Here is a 14,452-nt window from a genome sequence, read left to right as displayed (position 1 = left end):
TGCTTTCCAATTATTGAGGCACGACCAGGCCCTTCTCTCGCTCAGGGTCTGAATTGAAAGCATTGATTACACATCCAGCCAGGGTAGATTGAAAAACAATTAGCAACCCGAGGCAGCAGCAAAATGGATGATGCTTTTGGCTTTTTTTTAATGAGCAGCAAAATATTCAATGGATGATGCTTTTGGAACAAAGTAACCAGGTGTCCTGAAAGATATTGCTGCAATATGTTCAACTTTGTTGCACTCTATGAATTTGGCTCATTTGAATGACTTTCTTTAATAAACATATTTTTCTACCCGTTGACATGTTGCGTCTCCTTTTTGTTGTGGCCTTTTGAGCCAGGTCGCAACAAATGGGGGCTCGTCCAACGGGTTATTTGTTTAAAAAATGTGTGTAGTGTTCAGAGCACATGGTGTCATTGAGCAGCTGATTTATTGTTGTGGTCCAGCTGTGTGCTGGCTTGTCGCTGCTATTTGGGGGACACATCATATATTTTGGGTTTCAAGAAGATGTAGTGTTTGACATGTCGTCAGGTTTTGTGTGCCAATCAGAAGGTAAGATGTTGCTGTTTGTTACGCTTTTGTAAAAGAGATATTCCCCGCTAGGCTTAAGTGGCGTTTCCCCTTGGATTGCGTCTGTTTTTTGTTTTTTTCATAGTGTTGTGGATGTGGTTAGTGTCAGCTGTTTTCGGACAGCTGTCTCGGGGGCACGTCCGCGTGAGTTCTTGGTGTTACCTGCGTGCAGGTCGCTCCATAACTCCGCCGGGTTCCAGTGCGTAATTACCCACCGCAAGCCACATGAAGACTAGGTGAGATTAGGAAGATTTTGTTTAGGCAGTTAGGGGGAAGTTCTCTGTTGGGTTAATCTTATGCCCATGCGTGTTGGCAGTTTAATACTTTGCTTTCTGATTGGCTATTATGACTTCTTTGTCAGCGTTTGTGGATGCGCCCTCAGTGTCTTTCTTAGATGATTGCCAGAAGGTCGAAATAGCAGAGCACTATGACATTGCTGTTGTGGGGAGCAAGCGGAAACATGACATTACAACTGTCATTGTGTCATCTTTGTTTGAGCAGGGGGTGTTGCAGAAGAGTGAGTCTGGTGCGGCAGGGTTCGTGCCGGTAGTGGTTCAGACAGCTGGTTTGACGTTCGAGCAGCAAAAGGAGCTTTTGTTTTGGCCATGCAGTTTGATCAGGAGAGATTGCAGTTGGAGTTGGAGCAGGAGAAGTTGCAGTTGGAGTTGAGGTTGGAGCAGGAGAAGTTGCAGTTGGAGTTGAGGTTGGAGCAGGATAAGTTGGAGATGAGGGGTCAGCAGCGGGAGGTAGAGAAGCATTTAGAGGTGGAGAAGATGCTGGAGGTGGAAAGGATGAAATATGAGGTGGAACATGCTAGATTACGGCTGATGGGAGAGGGCAAGTTTTCTCCAGGGGAGGATGGTGGTGATAGGTCGGCATCAGGCAGTGGCGATATCATTTCTTACCTGCGATTAGTGCCAAAGTTCAATGAGCGTGACCTGGACATTTTTTTCACTCGATTTGAACGCATAGCAGAGGCAAGAAACTGGTCAGATTCGGACAGAGTGCTGTTACTTCAGTGTGTACTCACTGGGCGAGCACAGGAAGCCTATTCAGCTGTTTGTGGCGAAAATGCTTTGGACTATGATAGAGTAAAATCAGCGGTGTTGAAGTTAGGGCTGTACCCGAATATTCGAATATTCGTTCGTTGGTCAACTATTCGGGTTTTAATTTCATTATTCGGATATTCGTTTTTTTTAATTTTTTCCTAAATGTATGCTATCAATAAAGGCGAATTTCCATATTCTTATACTATATTTATACTTTTGAATTGCACTGTTAAAATGCGGAAATATATACAATCTCAGCCTGTGCTCCTGACATCGCGTTCACTCACAGTCACGAATGCAAACGGCACGCTTCACCTCGCTTCACCTCGTTTCACACACCTGAACACAAAATGCCGAAGACTTCAGCTGTGTGGGACCATTTTAAATTGGACGATGGTAAGAAGAAGGCAGTGTGCCAAATATGCGACAAGAAACTGGCCTACCACGGTGGCACAACAACTCTGAAAAGTCACCGGATGCTGTAAGTACTAGCCTAGCTTAGCTTAGCTGTTGTCAAGTTGCCATGATGAAGCTGCTTTATCCGCCGTTTAAACAGTAACGTTACACATGATAAAATCGTGCACTTACTTTGCTTGGAAAATAGTTGCAAGCAAGCAACCGAATTGTTTTTTTATATTAGTTTTTCGATTTGATCCGAATAGTGAAAATAATAGGAGCAATGTGGGAACATCTGGGACTAAGGCAATTATTGGCATACAGTTCGTTCATTTATTTTTCGTTCTTCATTTAAATACTGTTTACTGTATCGGTAACAAGTATTACACTGTTAGGCCTACTGTTACGGCTATGTTATTAAAAGCATTGTTGTTATAACATAATTATGTGTTTTGTATCTTCAGGTTGTAAAACGTAATGTGGAACCAGATTTTGGTCCCCAGGCGCTGCACTGCGGCTCGGTTAAATGCAGAGGACACATTTAGTTTTAATGTATGCGAGTACCGAGACAATAAATAAATATAAATCGTAATAGTATGCTCTTTCTGCACTTCTGCTTAACAGCATGTTGTCAGGTGTCTCGGAGCGTGTTATGCAATTTTTTTGTAACAAAAAAATGTTATTTAAAAAATAAATAAATTAATTAATCTTTCCGCACCGAATATTCGAATATTCGCTGCTGATTACTACCGAATATCCGGAGCCCGAAAAATGGTATTCGGGACAGCCCTAGTTGAAGTCTTACGAACTGGTTCCTGAAGCATATCGTCAAAGGTTCAGAAGTTGGGTCAAGGGAGATAAGCAGACACATGTGGAGTTTATCCGTGATTTAACTTCTCATTTTCAGCGGTGGTGCGCAGCAGCAAAGGTTGCAAGTTTTGACGGTCTTTGTGAGCGCATTGTCTTGGAACAATTTAAAGACATTCTCCCTCAGCATGTGGCCACTTATGTGAATGAACAGAAACCTTCCACCGTGTTTAGAGCTGCTGAATTAGCAGACGATTTTGTGTTTACACATAAGGGCAGTTTTACTGAGAAGTATTCTAGGGGTGATTGGAAACGTGGAGAAGACAATGGCTATTCCCGCGGTGGTGCAAAGTTTTCACCAGGCTCCTCCCGTAGATTTGTAGGTACATGTCATTATTGCAGAGGAGAGGGTCATTGGAAGGAGCAGTGTCCGTTGCTGGAAACTAAGGGGAAGCCTCGTTTGTCACCACATGCTCCAGCCATGTGTTGTTCTGCCGTGTTGGATAAAAAACCGTTGGGTGTAGGCTCGGGCATGGTGCCTGATAAGAAGCCGGTTTGTGCCGACCCGGATGCGGGTTCTGGTTTTGAGCCGTTCATCACTGAAGCTGTTGTATCAGTAGTCGGTAGTGACAAATATGTGCCGATTAAGGTGTTGCGTGATACAGCGGCTAGATACTCATTCATTGTTGAGTCAGTGTTGCCTTTTTCGTCAGAGACAGAAACGGGGGATTTTGTGCTGATGAGGGGCATGGAGATGGGCTTGATCCCTGTGCGACGGCATACAGTAGTGCTGGATTGTGAGCTGGTACGGGGAGTTGTGTCTATCGGCGTGCGTCCCGCGTTGCTACTTGATGGGATACATATGATTTTGGTGTTTTCCAGGCCGGTGGCATCTGGGGAGCCAGATGAAAGTGGTTTGCAATTTCCAAGTGTGTCTCCAGTTTATACTATTACGCGTGTAGGATGTCCACTGACCTACATGTTTCGGAGTCTGGAAAAAGTGGTCGAGCACGGTCCTTTGACTTTGAGATCGAGACAAAGAAGAAGGAGAAGACAGTCAAAGTGGTGAAGGAGAAGAAGGAGAAGAAAGAGAGGAAACCCCGCAAAGCGAAGGAGAGGAGGCCGAAGGAGAGGAGGCCGAAGGAGAGGAGGCCAAAGAAGAGAAGGCCGAAGGAGGTCGGCGAGGCCGATGAGCGCCTACATGCTGTGGCTCAACGCCAGCCAACCCAAGGAGGAGTGGGACATAAAGGCAGTGGAGGCGAAGAAGCAGTACGAAATCGCAAGGCAAGAGTTCGAAGACAGCGGCGGAGGAGGAGCGTCATCCAGTCCTAAGAAGGAAAGTAAAAAAGCTGGAGTTAAGAAGAAGGATGTTGGGTTGTCATGGACCCCTTTGGGGCCCCATCTTAAGGGGGGGGGGGGGCTGTGATGCCCCTGTGGGTCCATCAGTAGAGAGGGTGTGGCTGTTCTGTCTGTGCTGCATTGGCTCCAGTGATTGCATTGATTACAGTTAGGGATGTCCCGATCACCTTTTTTTGCTCCCGATCCGATTCCGATCATTTGATTTTGACAATCTGCCGATACCGATTTTTCCCGATCCGATCTTTATGCAATGCATTAAGAGAAAAAAAAGGTAACAGATAACGGCTGGTCATCCAACGCGATACATTCAGCTATCTTGGCTGTTATTGTGTTGGCCTTTTCACTGTTCTGGGGCAGTTTCTCTTTCCTTTTAAAAGTCTCTGAAAGTGTCGGTTGTTTCAGTGCCGTTACCTGAGTGGCCGCTGTGTACTCGCCGTGTTGTTGTTGGTGTTTGTTTCTCAGGTAGCGTATTAGATTGGTCGTGTTGAACGTAGCTCTGTTCTTTCCACCACGCGGAACCTCTGCCTTGCAAACATTGCATCTGGCTGTTACACTGCCTTCGCTTTCAATTTTATAATACTTCCAAACTCCTGACATTTTCTCTGTCCCGACTCCCGAGTCACCAGCTGAACGTAGCCTCTCGTTAGCTTCCTGCTACTATTAGACACTGCAACCAGGTCTATGAAAACAAGCCCAAAGAAAGCAACACATACATGATGTTGTGTAATTTTAAACCAAAACTAAGTCCTCAGGATGACTTTAAAACGTGAACATGGTCATTTTTGTTTTGTAACATTAAATAAAAAAAAAAAAATGTATTAAAAAAAAAAAATCCTGATCCCCGATTTTTTTTCTTCCGATCTTTTGAAAATCACGTGATCGGCTCCGATCCCCGATCACGTGATCGGATCTGGACATCTCTAATTACAGTAACTCAGGGCACCTGGGTCTGGTGTCCTGCAGCCATTTGAAGCCTCTCTGCTCCTCTCTGTTCTCGCTCTGCTTTCCCCTGCAGACACCTGGGTTTTGGTTGAGTATGAAGTACGGGTTTTCTCAGTTGCTCCACTTTGTTGCACTCTATGAATTTGGCTAATTTGAAAGACTTTCTTTAATAAACATATTTTTCTATCCGTTGACATGTTGTGTCTCCTTTTTGTTGTGGCCTTTTGAGCCAGGTCGCAACAGCTTTCAAGATACTTCTTCTCATTTCAGATCCACTAAGAGAAGGTTAGGACTTGTTGGATTGGTATTTGATGGATCAAAGCATTATCACAATCTTTGAGAGTTGTTGTGCATTTCATAATGTTTCATGCTGCTATAGATGTAGGAGGAAAGTTACTCATGTCTTTCTCAAGGGTCTGTAAGTCAGTGCTCCTCCATGCACCTCATGTGATGATACTGTCTAGTGAGTCACTTCGTATCTTCTCACTGTCTAATTTGTTGTAATGACATTTGCCCTTCTGGGTCTAAGTGGTCATCAAAATGTTAATTAACTACACCATCAGTGTCTTCACCTCATCTTTTCTTATCATGGTCAGTAAGCCACTGACATGTGACCCTTCACAGTTTGAAGGCTAAAGGTTGTCATAGATTCAATGTAATCCCCTTTTTCCATACATTATGTTTAGGGATGTCCCGATCACCTTTTTTGCTCCAGATCCGATTCCGATCATTTGATTTTGACAATCTGCCGATACCGATTTTTCCCGTTCCGATCTTTATGCAATGCATTATGAGAGAAAAAGGTAACAGATAACGGCTGGTCATCCAACGCGATGAATTCAGCTATCTTTGCTGTTATTTGTTTGGCCTTTTCACTGTTCTGGGGCAGTTTCTCTTTCCTTTTAAAAGTCTCTGAAAGTGTCTGTTGTGTCAGTGCCGTTACCTGAGTGGCCGCTGTGTACTCGTCCTGTTGTTGTTGGCGTTTGTTTCTCAGGTGGCGTATTAGATTGGTCGTGTTGAACGTAGCTCTGTTCTTTCCACCACGTGGAACCTCCGCCTTACAAACATTGCATCTGGCTGTTACACTGCCTTCGCTTTCAATTTTATAATATTTCCAAACTCCTGACATTTTCTCTGTCTCGACTCCCGAGTCACCAGCTGAACGTAGCCTCTCGTTAGCTTACTGCTACTATTAGACACTGCGCCCACTCTGTTGCCAGATTTGAGAGAAATAAGCAACCAGGTCTGAAAACAAGCCCAAAAGAAACAACACATACATGATGTTGTGTAATTTTAAACCAAAACTAAGGCCTCAGGATGACTTTAAGACGTGAACATGGTAATTTTTGTTTTGTAACATTAAATAAAATAATAAAAATATTTTATAAAAAAAATCCTGATCCCCGATTTTTTTTCTTCCGATCTTTTGAAAATCACGTGATCGGCTCCGATCCCCGATCACGTGATCGGATCTGGACATCTCTAATTATGTTGTATTCTCAATATCATGCTTGCAAATGTGCTCGGGAAGAAAGTGTCAGTGAAATTCTCCTCAAAATTGAAATCGATAATAAATATAGAGTAGATACAAGCATGATTGAAATTGCCAACTGCTTATAGTGTGAAAAACCATCAAACAGAAAAGCTAGTGTCTGCTCTGCTATAAGACTGACTAATGACTATTTCCGTTATAACTTTAACCTGTTGTTTCTTGCTTTGATTAATCTGCTCAAAGATAATAGTGAAACATGTTCATAATCATTTTGAAGCCAATGATGATATCTTTGTCCAAAATAAAAGCATATTTAGCCAACTATCTTATATGATAAAGAGCCAAACCTCACATTTTAGAAGCGAAGACCAGGGGAAATTATTATTTGACCTGTGGCTTAATTAGCGTTTCCGCAAGGGGGGTGTCTTGCCGTAATTTGAGGGCGTCCAAAAATATTAATAATTTGAGAGAAGATCGAGAGTTTTTATCGCTTGAAATGACGAAAAAGGACAAGGACAAAGGAGTCTGGTGGGATTCTTTTCGGAGTATTGAAGATCGTTTCCCCGACATTGGCGGTGCCTGCTACAGGACAACACGGAACGTGCGCGATTTGGACGTGATGAGCGGGGCTAGTGGAGCACGCGCGTAAGCTGCGAGCACCAGAGCCTCGCAGCAGCGAAACTGAGGCTCTGCGGTAAACTATGGTAACACGAAGAGCCGTTTGGGAGCCGAAAGAGCCGGCGCTTTAAGAGAGCCGAGCCAAATGATCCGGCTCACTAACTTAAAAAGACAGTATCTATAAGTGACGGCTCAAGTCAAAATTCAAGCACCCCCTCGCTCTCGGGGTGGACGCCCTCTCAGCCCTGGTCTGGCGGAAACACTGAGCTTAATCCTTCTGAGGCTATGTGTCCAAGGCTTTTCTTGGACACACATAGGTGATTGGTATAGTGATTCTGGAGGATGCTGATCCAGCCACTATTGATGTTATTCTGAAGAAAAAGCTAAATAAACAGAGACAGACATGTCCCTATAGTAGTCTAATGTAGGGATATATCCGAATATTCGGTCGTTGGCCCACTATTCGGTTTTCAATTTCTTTATTCGGATATTCGTTTTTTTTTAAATTGAATTTATTGAAATCTCCAAAATCAACGTAAGAGCTTATGCCTATTCGGGGGGTGCTAACACTTAACCATACATGTTATCCTTTACTTTCTCCGTCTTTATATGTAGATATTACTTTTCTCCATTAATCTCCGCTCCTTTTGTCCGTCAAGATGTTTCCATAGTAGGGCTGCACGATATTGGAAAAAACTGATATATATTGCGATATGAAAACATACAGGAATTGCTATGCAATTGGTATTTTTTTAACTATATTTAACCGGATGAAGGATTTTAGTCACGGACGTCTGGATCTTAAGTTATCAGAGCAACAAGCTGAGCTAGCTCGGTTAGCAGCGCCGAACTGCCCTGGAGAAACACATGAAACTACTTTATTCAGTGTTTTTACCCTTAATCACCGGGTCCGTTTGCTTTGGTGATTTGATTGGTTGTTTGCTGTGCATGCAGAGCCTGCATGTCACTCACTCAAGTACCCCTGACATGAGAGCCACGCAAGTTTTCCTTTTGTAGCAAGCAGAAAAATAATTGTAACATGACGTGTTTGAGTTAATTTGCCTACTTAATATCACAAGTCCTAAAAAAAAAATGTGATTTTTTTTTTTTAAATCGTACGTCCACGCGATGTGAATATCGCTCAGGCGAATATCGTGATTATCGTCACGACACGATATATCGTGCAGCCCTATTCCATAGCAACAACAACTTCCTGTCAACAGCGCTAACTCTCCTTCAAAATAAAAGCACGTCCATACAAAATAGGAAGCCAAGCCAAATTACACTTAAGTAGGGTTGCAAAATTCCGGGAATTTTCAAAGATGGAAACCTTCCATGGGAAATTTTAGGAATAAACTGGGAATTTTCAAAATTGAAGGTTGGCTCTTCATAGGGAACCTAAATATAGTTGTCGAAAGTATATTTTAGCATAAGCTTGACTAAAACAAACAGATGCCATTCAAGTACACTTGAATATCCATGCCATTCCTCAATCACATTGCATGGCTATTGAGACCACACCCCCGACAGGCACTGTGCATTCCTCCATCACATGCACAGATGATTTCTAGAAGTAATATTTAACTCAACATTCATGTTTTTGTTCTTCAATGAAACAAATGATTGTTCAATAAAATAATTAAAATTTGTTCTGTTCTACTTACAAATAAATCTGTTGAAATGTCATGTTTTTGAATTGTATCATTTTGCATGGATGTTTCCTTATGACAAAACATGCTTATATTTATGCTTGCATATGACACAATTCGATTACATTACCCTCAATTCCCAGTTAGTTCCCATCAATTCCCATAATTCCCATGGAATGTTTCCAATATGGAATATTTCCCAGTTTAACTTCGCATGGAAATTTACCGGAAACTTATCGGACATTTTCCGCCCCTTTGCAACCCTACACTTAAGACATACAACGGCAACGAAAGTAACAAACACAATGCAATATCCTTTTCAATTTTAAAGAACATAAATTGGGTTATTTACATTAACAAATAACTATAAAACAACAATACTGTAGAATAACTAAATGAATGCCTTGAATAAACAGAAATACACGTGAATATTCGCTGCTGATTACTACCGAATATCCAGAGCCCGACATTTTTTATTCGGGACAGTCTAATGATAAATTAAAGGTAAGGTATGTAAGTTTGAGAAACCGGCTCGAGATACACTTTTTGTTATATTCCATGGAATGCTCTTAACATCCCGATAGCAATGAATATCTTAAGTGCTTTGACAAAAAATCCATTAAAAAATGTCCTCTGTGGAAGCCGTAATACTGTAAAAAGTACAACCAATCATTTTAGCCGGCCCGGCTAAAATAACTGGATGGCCGACCTGCCTGTCAGCCTTCCATCTGTGCACAAACTTATCTCATGCCCTCATTGGTCATGTGCGCGTTCGTGTGTGTTTGAGGAGGGGCTCTGTAAGGAAGTCGCAGATTTTCTCCGGTCGTGTATTTTCAAATTCTAGCACACGCGAGCTGGTTTCTCAAACTTACATACCCTACCTTTTAAGTTGTTGATCTCAATGAGACATTTACAGTAAACAGATTTCTGACCTTGTGAGACTTTGATTCTGGCATAAACTAATCAGAATCAGAAACGGGTTTATTGCCGGGTAGGTTCACACATGAGGAATTTGACTTGATTTACTACTTTGGTGGAGATTCTGTCGTACATTTCAGTCATTTTTTTCAATCGTTTTTGATATTTGACATTTTTATTGTCATCATTTGATGACTAATAATGGATATTCATGTATTGCCATAAACAAAAAACAATTTATAGATATATAAGAATATTCTACTTAACATGGAGTTTAATACTTCATTGTTGACCTTTTGGAGAAAATAACACTAATGCAAAGTGCACTTACTAGTTTTTCCCTGAGCTTATTCAAATGCATCTAAAACTATAGGTTACTTAGGTAACCCCAGCACTCAGAGTAACATGAAGTGAGATGTCTCACTATGGGATGCACCTCAACGCATATGCAAACAGAAGCATCAATCTCATTACGCCAATCCTGATTGGCTGGTGATCTTGACGTCTACGCCAGGGAATCCACCCACCCTTTAAGTAGCTTGCGCTACGTCGCAGCGTCATTCAAAATAAGTACCTCTTCTCGCTTCGCCTTAGCAAGTAGAACCGTCTGGTGAGACATCTCACTTCATGTTACTCTGAGACTGGGGTTACGTAAGTAACCTATAGTTCTCATTCATAACACTCCGTTCGATGTCTCACTATGGGATATTGAAACTCCCGTATTGCTAGACATGCTTATCTCGAAAATCACCAAAACAACCAGAACTTAACAGGTAGAACCCTGTCTCAACACGGGGCCCAGCACTGTGCGGGCCACACTTGGAGCAGAGACATCGAGCCTGTAAAAGTGGACAAAAGTGAGCGGTGAGGACCAGCTCGCTGCTGCACAAATGTCTTGGATGGAAACACCCTTGAACAAAGCCCAGGATGTAGCCAGTCCACGAGTAGAATGAGCACGCAGGCCCGTTGATGCCTGCAAACCCTGACTCGTATAAGCCAGAGCAATCGCTTCCACAATCCAGTGGGAGAGTCGTTGCCTGGTAACAGGCTTGCCCTTATGAGGGTTAGCCCAGGATACAAAGAGTTGGTCATTGCATCGAAACTCTTTTGACCTGTCCATATAGGTGCGTAAAGCACGAACTGGACACACAGCAAATTCGGCCGCTGTTCCTCAGAGGAACACAGTGGCGGAGGAAATGCCTCAATGTCAATGGGGGTACATGAGCCAACCACCTTAGGTACAAAGGCAGGGTTGGGGCAAACTGAGTGCACGAAGGATGTACAGAGAGCGCATGAATGTCAGAGTTGGGGGTATCAGAGCCAGGGGTGGGAACGCGTACAGAAGGACCGGAGGCCAAACGTGCGCGAGCGCGTCCACGCCTAACGGTGAGTTTAAATCGCGCATTGAAAAGAACAGCTGACATTGAGCATTTTCTTTTGATGCGAATAGATCTACCGCGGCTCAGCCGTAACGCACCCACAGCTGACTCACAATTATTGGATGTAGAGTCCAGTCTGCATATAGTGGTGCACCTCTGGACAGCAGATCTGCCCCGAGGTTCATCACTCCTGGTACATGCGTCGCTCTCAGAGAGAGGAGACGTCCGCAGCTCCATAAGATCAGTTTGCGTGCCAGCATGTGTAACTGGAGAGAACGCAAACCCCCTTGGCGGTTTATATACGATATTGTGGTCGTGTTGTCTGTCCTCACGAGGACATGATGTCCTCTGAGAAAAGGCAGAAAGCGTTTCAGGGTGAGGAACACCGCTAAAAGCTCCAGATAATTTATGTGTGACCATTGGAGGTCTCTGTTCCAGAGACCCCTCACAGGTCGACCTTCGTATATACCCCCCCAGCCCGTCAGCCATGCGTCTGTGGTGACCACCTTCCGCGATAGGACAGCACCCATTGGCACGCCCCGTACTAGAAAGGTCGGCTGCAGCCAGTGGCGCAGTGCCATTATGCATTTCATAGTGACATCACTCTCCACGCGCGGGGTCCAATCTGAGGGCAGATACCCAGCGCTGAAACTCCCTCATGTGTAAGCGTCCCAGTCGTACCACCAGGATGGCTGACGCCATGAGCCCCAGTAACCGCAGACATGATCTGAAGAGAACATATTTGCGTGGCTGGAAATGAGCGAGGCAAGCCCTGAAGGCTTTCACTCTCTCTGCTGACAGGCTGTACATTTTGTTAATTTCAATTTTCTGAATGAAATGTAAATAAAGCCTTTGAATACTAAGACTATTTTTAGACTTCCAGATTAGTGCCATGTATGAGCTTGGCAGCAGGGTCACAACCTGTATGTGTTGGCATTTATATTCTGTATTGCAGCATGTCTTCAGGGTTTAGTGACAGTATGGAGGCCCCATAAATGAACCTCCAAGTACTCAACATTTTATTTTCTTCTTGGTATAGATTTAAAGGGCCTTGAAATTGTTTCCACTTCACTTAGCATGTTGGGCGTCAGAGTTTTATGAATTTCTTAAGCACAGCTGTGACACTTTTTGACTCGAATTCCCTTTGATTACAGGCTGTTTGTAGTTGAGACTTCTAAGCTGCTGAATATGTCCCTGGGAAAAAATAACAGACCCAAATCAGTGGGAAGTTGCGACCACTGGAATGAATCATCAAAATTATACTAAATATAATATAATTTTCAGATATAGTTAACTTGCCATTTGTGGCTTGATGTTTCTCATCTTGAATAATTTGTCTCTTAACGCAAAATAAAAAATCTAACTGAAAAGCTTAAATATGTCATACTACCTTTTTATTTCTACTGCACAGCAATTCATAGGAAAATATTGTACTTTTAACACATTTGTATTTATTTGACAGCTATAGTTACTTTACAATATATTACATTAAAACATACTGTATGATGCATGTTAACAATATGACAAAATTATATATATTATTTAGTTTACACATTTGCTTTTCCACTCAGCAGTGTTTAGTTTTCGATATATATGTACGTAGGTGTGCAGATTTCACATTTTGCAGCTGAACAATAGCATGGACACTACAAGCCGAGTAGTGGAGCTGCTCTTCATTGTCTGCAGCTTTCTAATCTCATGGAACCAGAATTGGTTTTCAGTCTGCTTTTTAGAGCTAGGTGATGATGGATAATGTAGCTCATGGAGGAAGGCAGACGTCAGCTCAGATTTCTCAGGTGGTCTCTGCCTGAATGAGCTGTCGGGGGCACCCATCACCTGGCTTGACCGTCTGGGACTCACTGCGAGTGTCTGGCCCCCACTGGAGTTTTTCAACACCCAATCGAGATAAACAAAGCCTTTTCCTTCATACTGCTGTGGCTGGTTTTTATTTTTATTTTATTTTAATTTATTATTTATTATCATATTTGATCTCCAGCTCCACTGAGTCCAAACATCGCATTATTTGGTTTGCAGACCTTCTTTTAATGGACAATTGCAGTTTAAGCTTCACCTACATACCAGGGTTTCCGCTAGGATTTTTTCTCGCCGGTCAAATGTCCTGGCAGAATTTATTTTACCGGACAAATTTGAAACTTACCGGTCATATTTCAATAATAATAATAAGAGTTGTGTAGCAGAGTTTCCATTAGCAGGTAATTACCGGACTATGAGCAGATATGCTTCAGTTTAAAACTCAGTTAACGGGGCTCATTTTTATATTGCTTCAGTTTATAATCGTAACAGATCGAAAAATTCAGATTCATTTTTCAATAAATTATTCCACAAACAACAAACAACATAATTATTACATTCAAACAAACTACTTGTAGTAGATAACGTACATTATTCAAAAGTTTACATTACATTTGAATAATAACACGGGAGAAACGGATCCTCTCTTTTCCCCTCTCCCTCTCCTGACAGCCCGTCAGTTTCTCATGCAGCTCCTGCAGCTCGCTAAACAGAGGGCGGGGCTTCAGGTGATTATGCAGAGCTGCGTGTCTCGGTCTGACTCAGCAGCTGATCTGATCTCTCTCTCGCGTCCGGTTACACTTCACTCGCGTTTATGTCCATATTGATCAGATCCAGCTCTCCTGATCAGCTTTTATAGAGAGCACCGATCAAACTATTAAGAGTGAATATCGGCCGATAATGACCGGCGGCCGATCGATCGGAGCCTCCCTAATTATTACCAGACATTTTGACCGGCAGGTTTTGAATTTACCGGTTTTTAATAAATGTTACCAGCTAAAAACCGGTAATTACCGGCTAACGGAAACCCTGCTACATACCTACACCGACGGGTGAAAAATAGTGTTTTGGTAACACGGGGTGTTCAGGTAACACTTAAAGACTTTGTTATGGAACGCAAAGCAGAGTAGGGGGCTAGTACACCCTCCTGAGGGTCCGATTGTGGATGTCATGCGAGCATAACATGGTGAAAACAATCAGTCTAAATTAACAATCGGGACGGAAATGTTCGGATTTCCAAAGGGAGGTTCTGTGAATAAATAAAAAATCAAGAACCGAAATAATTGAACTATTCATATCTTAGACTGCACTGTAACTTTTATCTTTTAATGTTTATTTTATTAGCTTTTACTGTTTTTAAATGCCTTTATCTGAATGTCTTTCATTTTTTGTAAAGCACCTTGAATTGCCTGGTGCTGAAAGGTGCCAAATAAATAAACTTGCCTTGCCTTACACCTA

This window comes from Pseudochaenichthys georgianus, chromosome 8 (genome assembly GCF_902827115.2).
Source record: "Pseudochaenichthys georgianus chromosome 8, fPseGeo1.2, whole genome shotgun sequence".
Taxonomy (NCBI): domain Eukaryota; kingdom Metazoa; phylum Chordata; class Actinopteri; order Perciformes; family Channichthyidae; genus Pseudochaenichthys; species Pseudochaenichthys georgianus.
This window is presented reverse-complemented; position numbering follows the sequence as displayed.